This window comes from Pezoporus wallicus, unplaced genomic scaffold, assembly GCF_028554395.1.
Source record: "Pezoporus wallicus isolate ANWC-B61680 ecotype Strahan unplaced genomic scaffold, APGP_CSIRO_Pwel_v1 contig_708, whole genome shotgun sequence".
NCBI classification, from domain to species: Eukaryota; Metazoa; Chordata; class Aves; order Psittaciformes; family Psittacidae; genus Pezoporus; species Pezoporus wallicus.
In genome coordinates this window covers 504,618-522,163 of record NW_026642310.1, presented here as the reverse complement: position 1 = coordinate 522,163, position 17,546 = coordinate 504,618, and positions in this window count along the sequence as shown.

Here is a 17,546-nt window from a genome sequence, read left to right as displayed (position 1 = left end):
TTTCTTGGTCTACAGAATTACTTACTATTACATTGGAGAAACCCGAGTGAAACAACATGCATTAACTAGCAGTTAAGAAAAATAATTAATACACTAAAAGCTGGACCTGAATCAAATTTTTTCCTTCAGCTGAGAAATACTTACATGGCCTCTCACAAGCTGTGACTTTTTCCTTGCAGATCCTGCTGTTCAGAGATAATCAGAATTTTACCTACAGCTTTTTGCCCCATCAGAAATTACCAGTTGCTTAAAACAGCAAAATTTTACAGGAATATTCAGTACTGATCCCAGTTTTTATAACAAAAAGAAGGCAAAAGAATTTCCATTAACATTCTTTTGGACAACTCCAGAATGAAGTAAGTTGTTTTTTTCATTTTGAAAAGAATTTTGTAGGAGCCTCATTTTAAAAATTTATTTGCAGAGCGTTGGCATCTTATTTTGATTGCCACAAAGGATTTCTTTTTCATGAGGGTTATTTTCAGAACTTTCTTTTAAACTTGTAAAATTTGCCACCAAACAGAAAGTCTGGTTTCTGTACAGTCACTGTCACTTAGTCTATTTTCTTTGTACAAGGAATCTGTCTCTTGAAGAGCTGAACTGAATTTCAGCCCATGGATGTGAAACACAAAGATGAAGTAAGATTGTATTCATGCACCACTGTATCTGCAAACATTGCATTTATGTGATAATGTGATTACTGTCACATTAGATGCAAACTTCTGTGATTTTAATTTTCTCCCCTTTATTGATAGAGTCCTGCAAAGATGTTATTTGGAGCTGTATCTCATTGCATCGAATTAGTATGTTAGTTTGTGGCTGTGAGTCATCCCAGTGAGTTAAAATGTTGCTGATTCTGAGAGTGTTCTTAACAGAATGATAGGAGCCTGCAGGGAAACTTGATGTCCATATAACCCTCTAAGTCAAAGAAATGTACTGGTGGGTACATCTTAACATACTTCTCAGCAACATTTAGAAACATAGTACTTGCTCAATAGAATGTTTTTTATTCCTTGATTTGCTAACAGACTAAATGACCTATGAAGAAGATGGTGAAGTCACATAGCTGCAGTACAAGGGGAATCAGCTTCTGTTTGTAGTTATGTCTTCATTTTCTTTCTAGTTTCTTTTACATGTACAGTGATCAGCCTTTAACCAGTTTTGGTTTCATAAATAAATATATGCTCCACTGCATCCTTCTATTTATTTCAAATAGCCAGTGATGAACACATGGTATTAACTGAAAAGACAGACAAATGACAGAGAAAGAAGGTTACATGACAAGTGCCACATGTGGTTTTGTGCTACTGAATGTATCAGGGAGATTGCTATCCAGCTGCATCTGGGCTCTCAAACTTCCAAATTTGGAGACAGATCAAGGTAGTGCTCATTGGAAAAATTAAAGGTGACAGACTTCTGAATTTGCCTTTGTGGACACAGGGGAGTGGCCATGGTTCCGGCTGGTCTCTGCAGAGGTAACATTGTCACATACATGCAAGCAACAGGCAATTCTAGCATTTTTTCCCCAAGTATTTGAGGGAAAGTTTGGCTTCAATTTACTATAAAATTTATTCTAGGGAGAAATTTTGACTCATATAGGCTACATATATTGCCATACAAATGTTAACCCTCCCTAACAAACTCAGCCTCGCAGTTATTACAGTTGGGTTTACATAGCTAAGAAGAGTGAATCACTGGGTTCGGTTTATGAGCTGACAGGGGAACATCAAAAAACAATGGTGATTTACCTAAATGTCAGATGGTAACGGAGACTGTAATTGCATTGTCAGTTTTAGACAGAATAGGTCACTTCTCCGATTGCACATCTGTTCTGAAATCCTCTAAGTGGTCAGGTAGAACAGCAAGCCTCTTTCTCATAACCTGTCTGTGAGGCTCTCCTTACTGGCATCAGATTTTGCTTGCTCTGGAATCCCCTGTCCCAAGGGTGATATTAAAGTAGCTGCTAAATGAGGGACAGAGCCTTTCCATTCACTCATATTATCCATCACAGATAATTACAATGTTATCTGTAAATGAATAAGGAGGTTTTTATCTTTTTCATTGCTCTTCCAAATGCTGCAATGTCAAAAGCAACATCTGTGACTTTCCTGTATTTACTATTAAATCAGAACAGTAATTTTGCATGACTCAGAAAAAGAAACAGTATAAAAGAGAATATTAAACACATGCATCAGGAATGATAAGAAAGAAAAGAGAGGGAAGTTAAGGAGGATATACATGTCCTAAGTGTTTGAAAGTATATATGCATGGCTTATGGAGCTGTGTGAAATACAGAATATCAAACTCCATAGACCTACAAAACTACAAATACAGATACTTTCAGCAAGTCCTGAAAAATATTATCTTTGTGAGTCTAGAGCAAATTGAATCCATTTTCATTTTGCAGTACATTGCAAATAATCAATGATGTTTTCCTTGCTGTATGCAATCATTTTATGAATTATGACTCAGACGGTACATTTTCTGCTAACTGATAGTAAAATAAATTCTGTTTTCATGAGAAAGCTTAACATAACATTGTAGGGTTACAGGATATTGCTCAAACCCAGGGTATATTCTGTTATGAATATAATCATCCCCAAACCTCCAAAATTGCTTCACATGGTTATCAAGCAATTACAGGAAAGTTTATTTCTCAGAGAGCAGATCTGGCAAATCTGCTACCTGGCAAATTAACCAAAGTCTTTCTGCAGTGCCCCTTTTCTAGTCAGAGACACTGAAATCCTGTCACCTGCTGTTGTCCCAGATTATGGTGCATATTAGCAATTCATAGGTGTCACTGCTGTTCTGCCAGTTATAAAACCAAGGCCAAAAAAACCCACAAGTGAGTGTTTCAAGAAGTGAACCAGCTATTTACTACCGTAATTGCCCAGTGGCATTCACATCACAGCAAAGAAAATGTGCAAGTAGCCATACCATGACAAAAAGCCATGTTTGAGGGCAAAAGCATGTTCATCTTGCACTGCTCAGGCCATGAACTGAGCACCATGGGGCTTGGCCCTGGTTCATGCATGGCCTCTTCCTCCTGATTCAAGTGCCTTGCCAGTGCAGGAGCCAGGCCCCATGGCGGCTAAGGCAGAGCAAAGAGGGCTTGGCCAGGGACCAGCCCCATTGTAGCCTGCTCTGGGAAAGGGGCCGTTCCAGGCTATCCTGCCAAAACACAGCAGAGAGGCCCTCCATGAGCAGTGGACAAAGCCTCGTGCTGCTTTAAGGCTGCATGGCACTCTCAGGCCTTGTGACAAAGAGAATATGCAAGTATCCATTACATGAAGACACATGGTGCCTGAATGAGGAGAAAGAGCCCTGCACGAGGAGAGGCCCAGGCACCATAGCCCTGGGGCCAACAAGCCCAACACAGGGAAGGGAAGAGTAAATATAGATGAATGAAGCAGCTCTTCTGTCAGAGCTAGTCTGGTTTTCCTCAGCTCCTCCATGCTTGCCCCAGTCAGGCTTTCCCTCTGAGGAAAGCGGAAGTGCCTTGTCAGAGGCAGGTGAATCCCTGCGTCCCCAGCCCCTTCGGCTGTCTCTCTGCTTCCTCCCTGCAGAAGCCAGAGAGCAAGAACAGCCTGGAGCCGCTGCCCACTTGCTAGCCCCAGAGTGTTGCCTGCTGGCATGAGGAACCTGCCCTGTCAGTTTCCCACCTGCTGGAACATCGGCTCCTCTATCTCCACCAGGAGAAAGGTCTGCACTAACCTGCCATTGGACACTGCCCTCCAGACCACACAGTCTAGGGCTTTGATCACCTCCAGCTGCCTCACCACAGGATGGGGTTGGCAGATTTCAAACTAAGGCTCACTCTGTAGTTTTCATAGTTTTATTTTCTTCTGAAATTGAATTAGTGCTGAGAGACTCCAATCCCCCAACATGTGCCCCAGTACCTGGCCTGGCCTTGCTTTTGCCAGCTTCTGGGTGCACTCCTAGTGCTGCTGGTTGGGTGTTTTCTTGCCTGGTGAAGAGGCCTGGGGGCTGCCAGCCCTCCTTTTCCGGGGTCACTGGGCCCCCGCATGCAAGTAGTCCCTCCCCTGGCTGGGAGAGGAAGGACCTGCAGCCCTCTTGGGCAGCTCCTGGTGGGGCTCCTCATGGGGTTTCCGCTGAAGGGCCGTGGCTGAGGTGCGGGGGAGCCCACTGATGATGGGACCAGGAGGGCTGGCAGGGGCGCCGGGCTGGAGATGGGAGCACAACCGAGGCGAGGCAGCACGGCGGAGTGTGGCCGCACGGTGGCCTTCCTGCCCTCCGGCAGCCTGGGAATCCTCTAGGTCCAACCATGGGCGAGCCTCCTCGCTGCACCAAAGCCCGACAACGTCAGGCAGGCAGCAGATGAACAAGACTGTGCTGTCCTGCAAGGAGTGCTCTAGCTGCTGGACCAGGACCTCCTCATTCAGCCCAGAGTTGCTGGACACAGTGAGTTCCTCCACCACAGCCCAGTTGTTAGCCCAAACAAACAAACCCACCAAAAATCAACAGAGGAAAATCAAAGGGGAGATACCCCCCCAACCAAGTAATTGAATTGTGTCAGACTGCTGAAGCAGATTGCATGAAAGCATTGCACTGCTCAGCTGGGTGAGGAGTACAATAAGACGTCATGGTACCTGAAGGCGGCTGCTCTCATGCAGCATGTGGTCTCAGGAGAGAGCCTGTGTCCTGCAGCTGGATTCTACTCCAAAGGCAGACTTTTGGCACCCTGCACAGCCCCAGCACAATGGGGCCTGGCCTGTTCTTGCTGCTTTCTGCCTGCCTGCCTGCAGAGCCTCACCCCATCCTGCTGCTCCCCAGGTTCCTGCTGCATACTTGAGGTGGTCCTAGTGCTGTGACCTCACCATTTCCAGAATCCCCGTCCCAGCTGCCCAGCTTGTGTTTTCCCAACACTGTTCTCGCTCTATACACCCACCTTGCTGAGCACAGAACCTGACTGTGGGTGGACAGCACTTAACCCTCCATGTTATGTCCAGCATGTCACAGCCCTAGAGCCTTCGCATCCTCTTCCGAGAGGGATGCCATCTCTCTGGAGAGCCAAGCCAGTGAGAACACTATGAAAAACAGGCTGAGCACTTCATAAATTCCATTATTTGAATTCTAACATTCTGTACTGGGTAGCTTATATTATAATACATTATTTCTCAGATCGCATAAGTAAAGCAAAAGCTTCAGTTTCAAGAATTCTCTACAGAATCTAAATTCAAAGCAAACAGCTTACTCTGCTTCCATTCAGAACACCATTAATGGAATGATGTTTCCTTTGCAAAAACTGGGAACAGTTGAGGACAATAATTATCTTGCTTTTTTCTTATAAAGCCACAAATTACCTCAGTCTTGGTTTTTAGACATGCTGAAATGTATGTAGCTATCTTCTGCACTTCTCTGGTAATTTTAGCAATTTATGTAGGGAAGAAAATAGAGGAAATACAAGAATTTCACTTCTCATGTTCACCTTACAAACATCTCAATCTTAATTGTTTACATGGTCCATTTCTAGAGAGAATTACTTTTACTACTTGTGACACTGAAAAGAGCTACTTCATCTCTCATAACCTCAATTATGATGCCAAACAACAAATACAGACTTCAAGTTTGCAATCTGTCTTCTGCTTTCTTGAATTTTGCATCTTCCAAGATATGTGGAAAGAAAGAGCAATTATTTCTTTTTGCTTTGACATAAAGAACAATCAAGAGTATGAATAACAGCCCATATAGAAACCTTTAAAATAAAAGCAATTTATGTTCAGAGCAAGTGTGCATTTAACACTGGGGCATTTAACACATGGGGCATTTAATACTGGAGGTAAGTTTACTTTGGGCAAGTTACTATTTTTTATTCTGCTTTAAACACAATTATTTTGCACACTTCCCTTTGAAAATAAGAACAGGATAAAAACAGATGTTTGAATTCTTGCTTGGGGATATTTTAGGGAAGTTTGAGGGGTTTTATTATGTAAATAAACTAATAATATTTTACAGTTACTCTGTCAAAACATCTATGTGCTCTACCTATGTTAATAAAAAGATGAAAAAGTTCTTGTCAAACTTTCACTGTTTTTTCAAAATGTGTAACTTGATGGAATCATTTGAAGACAGTGAGATGAAACAACATCTACTTGGTGGTGGAGTGCAGTGGAAGACTTAACTATATGCTTCATATAAAATTGCACTAATGTAGTAATAAAGCTGCATTCAAGAACTCCAAAGCTGCTTGTACAGACTCTGTTCAGTGCCCATATGCTTATAAATGATGCAATCTGTATGTGTAAACTTTTTTTCCTTGCATCTAGGCCTCATTCACTGCAGAAAAGAGACTCTATACTCTTACTGAGTGACTATTTGATATGCTGTTTTATCCCTATTGTCCACAGTAGGGTCTCCTGCCTTATTAACTTCACACTATTCAAAATATTCTGAAACCAAAATCCCTAAGTTCCTTGCAGGACTCTTAGAAACAAGGGTGTTTTTTTTAAATACAGTGATGCTCATCATTGTATTTCTATTTAGCAAACTCAAAGTGTTTAAGAGGGTGGGGAGGTTTCTCCATTTTTTTTAGCTGAGACCTGGAGTGTTGGTGAATTTAAGATGAAAAATAGCTACAAATATTCAAGTGCCTTATGAGTACACTCCACATATTCAGAACCAGCTCCCACCCAATTCAAGTGTTTCAGTGATCTCAAGTCAGGCATTTAAGAACTCATACTCACCAGCTTTGAGAAGCTAGGAGCAGGGACTTGGCTAACTCCACAAAGCAGAGTCAGTCGTGGACATCAAATCTAGATCTTCAGGCTGGCATTAAAAACTGTTGCTTTTTTGGTGTCTGATCTGTGCTTTAGTTGCTGTGCAACTCCTATGGTTGACAGAGAGGGATCCTTCCTACCTAAGCTCACTTATGACGTACTCTTTCCCATATCATTAGCTCATAGTTTTCAAAGGAATTAGATGTTAAAACAAGTTAAATTTTTAAATTGCTTCTACAATCTGCTTAAATTTAGATTGACATAAGTTTGCATTGAATTTTAAACAGGCATACTTTGAAGTGAAAAATTATGCTCTGTGAATTTTTTAAGTTTCATTTAAATTAAAAATCTGTATATAAATCTCTGCTTTTGCAAGAATAATAGAGAGCATATTCTCCAAAATGAGAGTGCTTACCAGCTGAACATAAACTGCAAGACTCATTGAGCTCACAAGTCTTCCTGCACAGAAGTTCAAGGTCAGACATCTGAAAAATGAAAACTTGTTCTGCAACACTGCCTATAGTTTTGGAGAAAAGTAACATAGACAAAGAGGTTAGAATCAAGGCAGATAGACTGTGTGAAGTCTCAGAGCCAGGAAAAGGTTTAGTAGAAGCAGGAAAACTAGTATACCAGTGCCCACAGGATCAGGAAATCTGTGGGTACATTGCAGGCCTACTGTACAGTCTCTGATGACCACTGCTGAACAGGAGCTCATGACCCAGGGATCACTCAGAATAAACTGTGAGAGTAAATCCAAGTTTATGAGGATGCTTTACAGGAAAACAGGCCAAAGACATGCAGTCCATTAACTTTAAGAAGAGATTGAAAGAAAATTAGCTTCCACAAAGAAAAGAAAACTTTGTTGTAATGATTTATGAAATGTAAGCAGATGAAGACAAAGTGAGATCAAGTGCTAGATATCAACAGTCAGATACAGTAATATTAGAAAATGGGATTTTTTCCTTGTCAATCATCAGAAGTAGGAATCAGCAATTTAAGAAGTTTCCTCAGGATTCAGCAGCTCTCAGAGTCTAACTCAGGGCAGAACTACAAATACTGCTCTCAGCCATCAATGATCAGCCTAAACAGCTACTTTATGACCCTTTAAGCAGCACTAATGAAAGTAAGGTGTAATCATGCTTCTTGTCCTGAAAATCTATAAAGTCTACGCTAATTTGCAAGCAAATCATACACATTATAAAGTAGTGTCAAAATTAGCTCTTTTGAACATTTACTGCATTGGTCTCATGCCACTCTCCCAAAAGTTACAAAAACATGGATTAATGCAGATCTTTCAGGTTTCCCCAAAACAGGAAACTTGCAGAACCTTCAGGTATTTGAACAAGAAGTACATAAGGGCAGATTTGTGGTGTTAGCTGTAATTTCTTTCCAAGATAGCATTACTGGCAGCCTGCAGGTCAGACTATTCTGAGTGCTCCTGTCCTCCTCTTCCACTGTTTTACCAGCTTAGGTTCCTACCTGTTAACTCTGAACTCACTATGGTGCTTTAATGGCATCACTAGCACATCTATTAAGTCTTGACAGGCATGCTGGATTTTTCCTGACTTGTGACTGTAGCTATGTCCACCTAGAAATACAAGACCTGGCCTGTGGCCAGCTATTGCCTCAGACAAAACACATGGAATATTTTGTAGGATAGAAAAAAAATGTAGCACAAGACCTTCACAGGGATAAACGCATCACAGTGCTTCACTGAAGTGAAGATAGTAAACAATACTGAAAACAGCAACAGCATACATGGGATATGGCCAGTTAATGAAGGGGGAAAATACCTCTCTCACAGCAGGGTTTTGGGCAATCTGGTTGCTAGGAGCTATTTTGTTCTGACTAGATAAGACAATAAATAGCTCCTCATATCTTTCCTAGAGCTGTCAGCACTGGATAATGGTAGAGATGAGGTTATAAACCCTTCCCCTGGTTCAGTAGCACAGGTCCCATGTCTTTTCCAGTCTGTGAGGAAAGAAAATTGTTAATCTGGAAATCGTGCCCGTGTATAGAAACATAGTGGATATTTTTTCTATAGCAGTATATCTTATTCTAGGTTATCACCTATATCCTATAATATAGGTATACCTGTATTTGTAGATTAATCACTGACTGTTCAATAAGTAAAAGACAACAGCATAAATTAAAACAGAGGAAGAAGGTACAGGAAAACATTATTTCAATGATTCCTGGTAGCATTTCATGGCCAATACCTATTGAAGTACATCTCCTTCACCACTTCATTAGGACAAAGCCTGCCTCATCGTTAGAGACATCTCATTCAAAAAGACCAGTCACGAGGGAAATACAGTACAAATACCTCTAGTTGCCACTCATAGGGCTGCCTGGAAAGGCTCCTGCTCACAAACAAGGAGCGACATTTTTTGTCTCCTCCAACACTTCCACAGCGGCAGTGTGTATCTGTTGGTGTTTATTTGGTTGTAAGACATTAACTGGCAGCCAGATGTGTATGGTGAAAATAACAAAATTTAAGATGCATACACAGTAACTCTGTGCAAAAAAAAGATACAGCTTCTCCCCAGAACAGTCTTGCAGCTATGAAACATGCTACACTGCTGAATGCCATATGGACTGCTTTTTCACTTCTTTACAAACTTTCTCAAGGGATTATTCTGATAACCGGCATCATGTGGGGATGTGAATATTTCACATATGTAATACTATTGGGCAATGCATTCTAAGTGTACTACCAGTCATCATAGCTTTTATTATAGCAATCAATATTTTGTACCCTTACATGATGTAATATAACTGCCCTTCCCAATTACAAACCTTGGGCTGGAAAATAGTACATTTCTTTCACAGTGTTGACCTACATTACGAATGAAGCTTTAAAGTACATGTTTAAAAAGAGGAAGAAAAATGGGCTTAGGTTCGTGCTACACAAGGCTCTAGCCTTGAAGTGTCAGGTGGTGTTTTGTAGGAAACAGTACTGCCTCTTTTGTCAGTATACCAGGAAAAATCTCTTTCAAGACAGTACTGAAATTTAATTAGCTTAAAAATTAATTATTTTGAGAACCTGAATTTTAGAATTCAGAAATAATAATTACTTTGTTGTACCTAAACTGTGTTACATCCCCTCTCTCTCTTTTTTGAGGCACTGAAAACAGGTACATTTAAGATATCTGAAATCTTTTTGCCATCTCCTTAATTTTCAATCCATCACCACTTCTCTTCCTCTTTTGGCATAGTTTAAATCCTTAGCACTTAGAAGCATATATTGCTTTTCAGCTGGGAATGAGAAAATGGCTTTCCAAATTTCTTGAGAATTACTCAACCCCCCAGCAGACACATTTGGCTCATGTCTCTTTCTGCAAACCCCAGAGCTCAATTAACACGTAAGACTTCCCGCACCTAAGGCTGGGGTCTCAGACACATTCTTTCCACCCTCAAACTTGACACATACTTCTGAAGTTTTGTTGAAGTACTCCATTTATATTATTCTGTTCACATGAGCATCTGATAAGGGTGACGTGAATCATATTTAACAGTGATAATTTTGTGGATCTGGGTTTAAGGTGATGATCTTAACACATAAAGAAGGCTTATATCCCAATTTTGTAGGGAAAAAGAATTGCTTTCTCAGATTGATATATTAATAATACAGCTGGCAATAATTAAAGATCTGTATGAATACAGAAGGGAGAATGGCAGAAATAGAACACAAAGGCCATAACCTAGAAAGATGCAATTACTTGGGGATCCCTAGCCCTCTTGCTCACAGAAACATAATTGAATAATCCTGCTTCTGCAGACTCGTGGCTCTGTTCCTGAAGGGCTAATATTTTGTACAATTCACCCAAGTGGGTTTATGAGTGGTTATAAGACATGTCAGGACCCTTCTTTTGGATCTGTTAGGTCACAAGTCTTATGCTGGGTGTAAACAGGATATACACAACATAAAAGCATAAGGCAATTACCCACTGGCTGGCATGTATGAAACGCAGCTGGGATTTAGTGGGCTGCAAGGCAAAGTGCTAGTAGTGTGCTGATTAGCACAAGAGGGCTCTGGGGGCCAGGCAGGCATTAGTGCCACAGGCAGAGTGGACTCTAGTGGCATGCTCAGCCCCACAGAGAAGTGCTGGCTGCCGACACACTGGCACTGGTGGCTCAGCCTGAAGACTGCCACCTAGATGTTCTCTGTTTTTTCCCTCAGATTTCTAGGCTGGTGTTTCCATTCTTGAATCCTTGACTCACTGGTGATCACACCTCAACAACCCTGCTCCTGCATCCAGCCTTACCTTTCATACTTCTGTGGGGATGCTTTCACCTAGCCAGCCCCCTGGGGGAAGCTCACGGCAGGGATTGCAAAGGGAGAATTTCACAAGCAGCCAAGGTGCCCCTTAGGACATGATTGCCTCTGCTGCCCACAGAATAGAATCAGAGGCATTCCCTCTGTCCCTCTTCTTCAATTTTCTTTCACAGCCAGCGAGTGCTTTGTCCATAGCCACCCTGCCCTGGTTGACAAGTCACAGAGGAGGGTGGTCACTCTTAAGCGCTAACCTATGCTACCCTTAACATTGGCAAGTTGCAATTTATCTTCTCTGAGCACAGCTCAAAGGCAGGGGAAAATCTGCCCACACATCATTAAGGTCTGTGAGGTGGACACAGCCACATGAGCAATGTTAAGGTGAAGACTTCTTCCTCTGCTGTGAATAACAGCATTTTCTCTGCAACAGGGAGCTGTGTGAGCGGAAATGCCAAATGAGTCAGCTTCCTTATAGAATTAGCTGACCAGGAGCCACCCCTGCTTGCGTACACCAGATTTGATCTACCTCCCTATTAAAATTTGGTTCCCGGTGCTTAGCATAAAGGGATTTGCGTAGTTAATATCTTCCTGAGCTCACACACAGATCTGAAAATATCTTTTATTAAAATTACAGTATACTTGCATTTTAGACATTCAGACTTTGGACTAAAGGAACAAGTACCTGAGATACGAAGTAATGAGCTACTGTATTTTAAATAGATGATTTGGGGCTCCTTCTTTCGTTCTGGAACACACACAAGGTGTACATTTGATAACAGCAGAGTTTTTAAGTGGTCATGATTGATGTGGTTTATAACAGAAAGCACTGTCAACAGCAAAGTCAAACCCAAAGGAAAAGGAAATGACACTGGCTAATCACAAGCTAAAGGACTGACTTGACCAGACTGGATGCTTTAGAAGAACAAAGTGACCTAGAGCTGATGTGGATTAAACTGAACTTGTGTAGAAGTGTACACAAGCACAACATCAATGCAAATTAAACTTGTTCCTTTTGTAATTATACACAAACTATAACAGCAAGATGACTGTTGCACAGCATCTGTAAATTTTGCAATGGTCTTTACAGAACAAAAAAACCCAGACATACATTATTTTGGAATACAGTTTGACCCAGTTTAGGATTTTCATATGGCAGGATACTGTAGTAAATTAAATTAAGTGTGATGCTGGATCAAAGCCACATATTAAGGCAGATGGTTGGCTGAGGGTTTGTGTGAGATACTGCATTCCAGTTTGTCTTCACAAAATGTACAGCTGAGCCATTTTAATCTGTGGGGTCAGCTGGACTGCTAGTATCACTAGTAAGATTTATGTAAATATGCTACAATTAAGAAAATATTACACAAAATGTTAAAGATCATCTGTCCCCCTTACTCCGTGTTTCATGCCTTATTTATGCTGAAATCTTTTCATGTTCATTTTCCTTTGGGAATGAAGTGAGCATGAATACAATGCTGCCACCCAAAAGCAGTTTATGTTGCCTGAATAATTAGCTATAGAAGACAACAGTTATGATTTAACCTTGAAAGGCTAAGTGAGACAGACTTGCTAAGGAATGTGGTCTGCAACCAATCAAGTGATGAAAGACCACCTTAGTGAAAAGCAATTCAACTGTGAAATCCAGTAGCCTCCTAGAGCTGTTTCACGTGCTAGGGTTAAAGTTAAGAAGACTGCAGGCTGTAAATGAACATGAGTTTTGGATTTCAGCCTGTGATGCCTTTCCTGGAAGGCAAATAACCTTTGTGTGGCTCTCAAGTTTGAAGGGAAGCAAGACTCTTGTTCTGTAAAAACTAACCCCCTGCCTTGGCTATTTCCTGGCCATAGACCTACATGTTCTGGGGGTAAACCTCATTATGACCTTGAGAGCTTTTCTAATAAGCTTACAACTTATCTTTAATTGAGACACCTTATGCAGATTAGTTGTTATAAGAAGACAGATTAAGCTGGAAGACTTCTGCAGTAGTATTTCGTTTTTTACTCCAGTAGCGTTTTTCAGGGGGGGAAAAAATCCCAAACACAAAAGAACTGAATAGTAGAGTCAGGTATTCTCTAAATACATGACAAGTAAATCTAGAAATTTTTCTTTTCAAGTGTGTAAGACAAAAGATAGGTAACAAAAGTCTAGGGTTTGGAATAAAGTTCAAAGTCTGTACTGAATTGTGCAGAACCTTTTGTACATTTAATATCTTACTTTTTTAAATCTGGAGGGGCAGTGCAAAGAAGAGTCCGATTTCAAGTCATTATAAGTCAATCTCCCACTCCATATTAACAGCAGTATTTTATGTATGGAATTAGTATCGTGCAATTTTGTTAGCCAGGTTCTTATTCCACATTCAGGCCAGTAAAAACTTACAGTAGTGCTATGTGGTGCTGCTAGTTCACATATGTATTCTTCCAATCTACCACGAAAAATGATGCATGCTAAATAACCACCTTCCAAGAAATAAGGGCACACACTAAGCAAAAACATCTTGTGCCAAGAATGCTACATAGGCAGCAAAAAAGCAGCAGCTGTTTGGCATTTGGTAACCACATAATTTGGATCAACAAATCCTATGGTATGCTGCTTCCTTTGTTGCTAAACCCCTAATTTTCAGTGATGATTCTTTCTGAACTGCTTCGAAGACTGCACTATTATATTTTTTACAAAAAAAAAAAAAAAGAGTATTTGCACCTTTTTATAACAGAAGAATTAAGGGGATGTTTTTCATAGCTATGAAGTATTTTACAGAGACTAAACAAACTCTATATATGATACTATTAAAAATATCCAAGCCATCCAGAATGTAAGATAATGCATTCTCTACTAGGTGTCAAAGCTGCTGAGCATGTCATATTTTGAAGCCCTTCTTTCAAAGCAATCTATAGTTTATTTAAGCAAACAAGAGGTCACATCTCAAATGCTTTACATCATTATTACCTTAGAAACATTAAGATCAAAGAAAGATATCCTGATTTAAGAGTCACTGTGACTCTTATACACCCTGCAACAGTTTGGATAACAGAGTTTGTGAAGGAAGTTGTTCAACTTAAACACAATAGACACAGTTAAGTAACCTGCATATGTATTTGCAAAACTGACACTGATGATTCCTAGTAACCACTTGCTCTTTTCAGACAGCTTCAGACAACCAGAAGATCTGCTTATATATTAAAAGCTTTCCCTCAAAAACATTGTCTCAAATCTTAAAATTACTACTGCAAAAATATAAATAGTAAAAATAAATTAACCCTCAATTGCAGTCTGAGTTGAGCTGTAAAGGAATTACTTAATGAGGAATTAACTTGTGACTTCCCCAGATCAGATGAAAAGTCTATTGGCTGTGTAGGAGGGAGAATCTCACCAAAAGACTTTCCTCTTCTGTGTGCTCTGTAATGGCCTTTATTCTGGTTCATCCAAAGTCTTCCTAAGTTTTACACACATTAATGAATATTAAAATTTTTAAGAGTTAGAAGTCAGTTTACTGATATGGTACTGTAAGCCTGCAGCATGCTGACTTTGACAGAGAACAAAAATCCTACTTTCTGAAATACACCCCAGTTCTTTCAGGTGGGTACATTGCGGCAAAGGCTATGATAAATCCTTTCAACATCACTAATCAATAATAGGGAAGCAAACTGATTGTAATTAATTCTTTATTAAGTATTAATGAGTACTGTTACTTGGGCCATGCATAACAACACTGTAACAATTGTATCTATCACAGCATTACAATAGGAACTATCTGAAACCTTGAATTTTTGCATTTTGTGAACAGTGTTTACTGCTACTGCAGCCTTATTGAGATTCAAACTAGTTCTCCCCGATAAGTCAGGCTGATAAAGCAATCCACCTCCAAAAACAGGCAAGATTTTGGCACAAACTGCAGCCTTAGCTGTAAGTTACATTACACCAGGGTAAGTCACCAGTGAAGACACAAAATTTGTGCTGCAACTGAATTATACCTGGGAACAGAATAAAGTAATTCAACATCCAGCAATTATTTAGAAGCAAGACAGTAAATAACAGATGTAGTTACAATATTGTTATTACTAGAAAAAGATACAAGAATATGTTCTCTTCCTAAACAGAATCGGTCATGCTTATAGTAAGAGCGTAATTTAAAACCAGAAACACACTGGATTGCCAATGCATAGAATAAAACCAATCAATTGTGTGGACAGGCTATGCTAGGTGACTGATCTGTGACAGTCCAAGAAGCTGTCACTCTTTGCTATCCATTCTGCCCATTTATTCTGGATGAATTCATAGAACCAGAATGTAATGCCTGCTCAAGCCTCAGCTATTCCATTGCCATCTAAATGACAGACTTCCTACCAAAACAGATAAAAGGGAAAACCGGTATGTGTCTGCCAACACCACTGCAAGAATGGCAACTTGTAGCAGTGAAGTATAAACAGTTGTATGAACAGTCTGAAGCCACTACCACTGCGGTAGTTCTTCCCATGAACTGTCATCCCTGTGAACACAAATGGAGACTGCCTTTCAGAAGGCACATTAAGAAGTGCCACAAAATGTGTAAAAGATAACAGCCTTTGCATTTTCTACAGCATGTAAGGTGAGGGCAAACCTTCACTCTTGAGTCAAAACTCAGACCCACACCTGCCAGACTGACATCCTGCATAATCAAACACATACATTTACTCTAATGCACAAGTGCATTAGAATCTAGTGTAAAAACACATTATTGTTTTAGGAGAGTGAATACTAAACTGAGCCATTACAGAAGTTATGAATAACTCCTCTGCACAGACTAAAAGGTGTAGAAGATATGAGAAGAACAGACATGCATATTTACTCATGATGGTTTTGTACTACTAAGTCACAATTCTTTTTAAGAGAATGAAGTACATTTCTAGTCTTTCCTGTAGTATGAAAATAGTGTCCCAGTATTAACACAGGTTCATATGAAAACTAAGGAGAAATGTAAGTAAAAATTATTTATGTAAGGTACTGAAGTACAAATCCTCAAGGATGAAAATTCCTCTACACTTCCAATGCAGAGGGCTCCTTTTCAACAGGCTATTAAACTTTCTTACTTACTGTATGTAATTCATGGAACACAAGCAATGATAATTTTCACTAGAGAGAGAAACTTATAAAGGGACAAGAATGTATATATTTCGTTATACCCTTACATCTCAAATCTGCGTGAATATTAATATAAATTTAAGCCTTTAAACAAAAAAACAGTAACATACCCAAGGAATCAAAAACCCTTCCCCAGTTTCAGGATCAGAATAGTTTGGATAGGCATCACCAAAAAATGCTGCATTTGAAACAGCAGATCCTGGTCAAAATCTGTCTCCTGATTGAGAATCATTGATAGCTTTCTTTCTTTAATCCTTCTACCAAAGGCACACTTCCCCTCCAAAATACAGTTTGATTTGCAACAGTAAACATTCACAAAGTTCTCATCAGTTAAAAACCTCTGATAACTCAGAAGTGCTATTCTTCATGTTCTTAAAGCCCTTGCACATGCAGTAGAAAATGTATGCCACAATTGGGTCACATCAAGTAAAAATAGCTTGGGAAAAATATTTTTCATTGCAAAACATGTCAGTTCTGTAAACAACTTCATTTCTCTATTAGATCTTATTCTAAGCAGAGGCTAAAGGCGATGAGAATTAGTAGATGACAGGGAAGTGTAAATCCCATGCCTGACAGCTTGACTTTAAACATGAATAACAGAGTCACAGAACAATTATTCAGGCTGGAAGAGACCTCAGGAAGTTATAGTTCAATCTCCTTCTCAGAACAGGGCTAACGCTGGATTGAGACCAGGCCAAAAAGCACCTTCCCTCTTAGAGCATTTGAATTGGGTATATAGTTAATGTGCCCCCAGTAAAGTGAATGCTTTTTAACAACATGCATATTGAACGAGAAAAATGGAGCAACTGGGTAGCTGAACAGTGTACATATCTAACTGGTTCTGGTAGTCATGTACACTTACAAAATCCAAACCTCCTCATATTAAACCATGCTTATTTAAAGGGATTGAGTTTTATACAGTGTATAGTTCTTATAAGCACAGGCTGTATTGATCAGTGTACAAAATTCCTAAACTGAATTCTGAAACTGAAATCACTTAGTAGTGTGGAAGAACAATATAATCCTCAGAAGCAAGGAACAAGTGAAACAATTCATACATCGCTTTTGCATTTTTAATGTAGTAATTATTGAATGGTTCCAGAGCAGGCACTACATTACCTCCAAACACAATTGAGTACCTTTGAAATAATGTGAAAAATAACCTCTTCACCTCAGTATAAAGACATACATGTACAGACACATACATAAATTAATTTAGAAAACCTGTACATATATTTTTCAGAAAGCAACTCAAAGACCTATATAAAAAAAAAAAAAATCTGTACTCTGACACACCATAAATTATAATTATTTTTTCTGAAGACAGGGTTTAACGACACAAAATGCCATGCGGTGATACTTCGTAGAAAATGAACTGGTAAACATCTATTCAGTGCTAAAAGAAAACACAGTACTTCTTAAA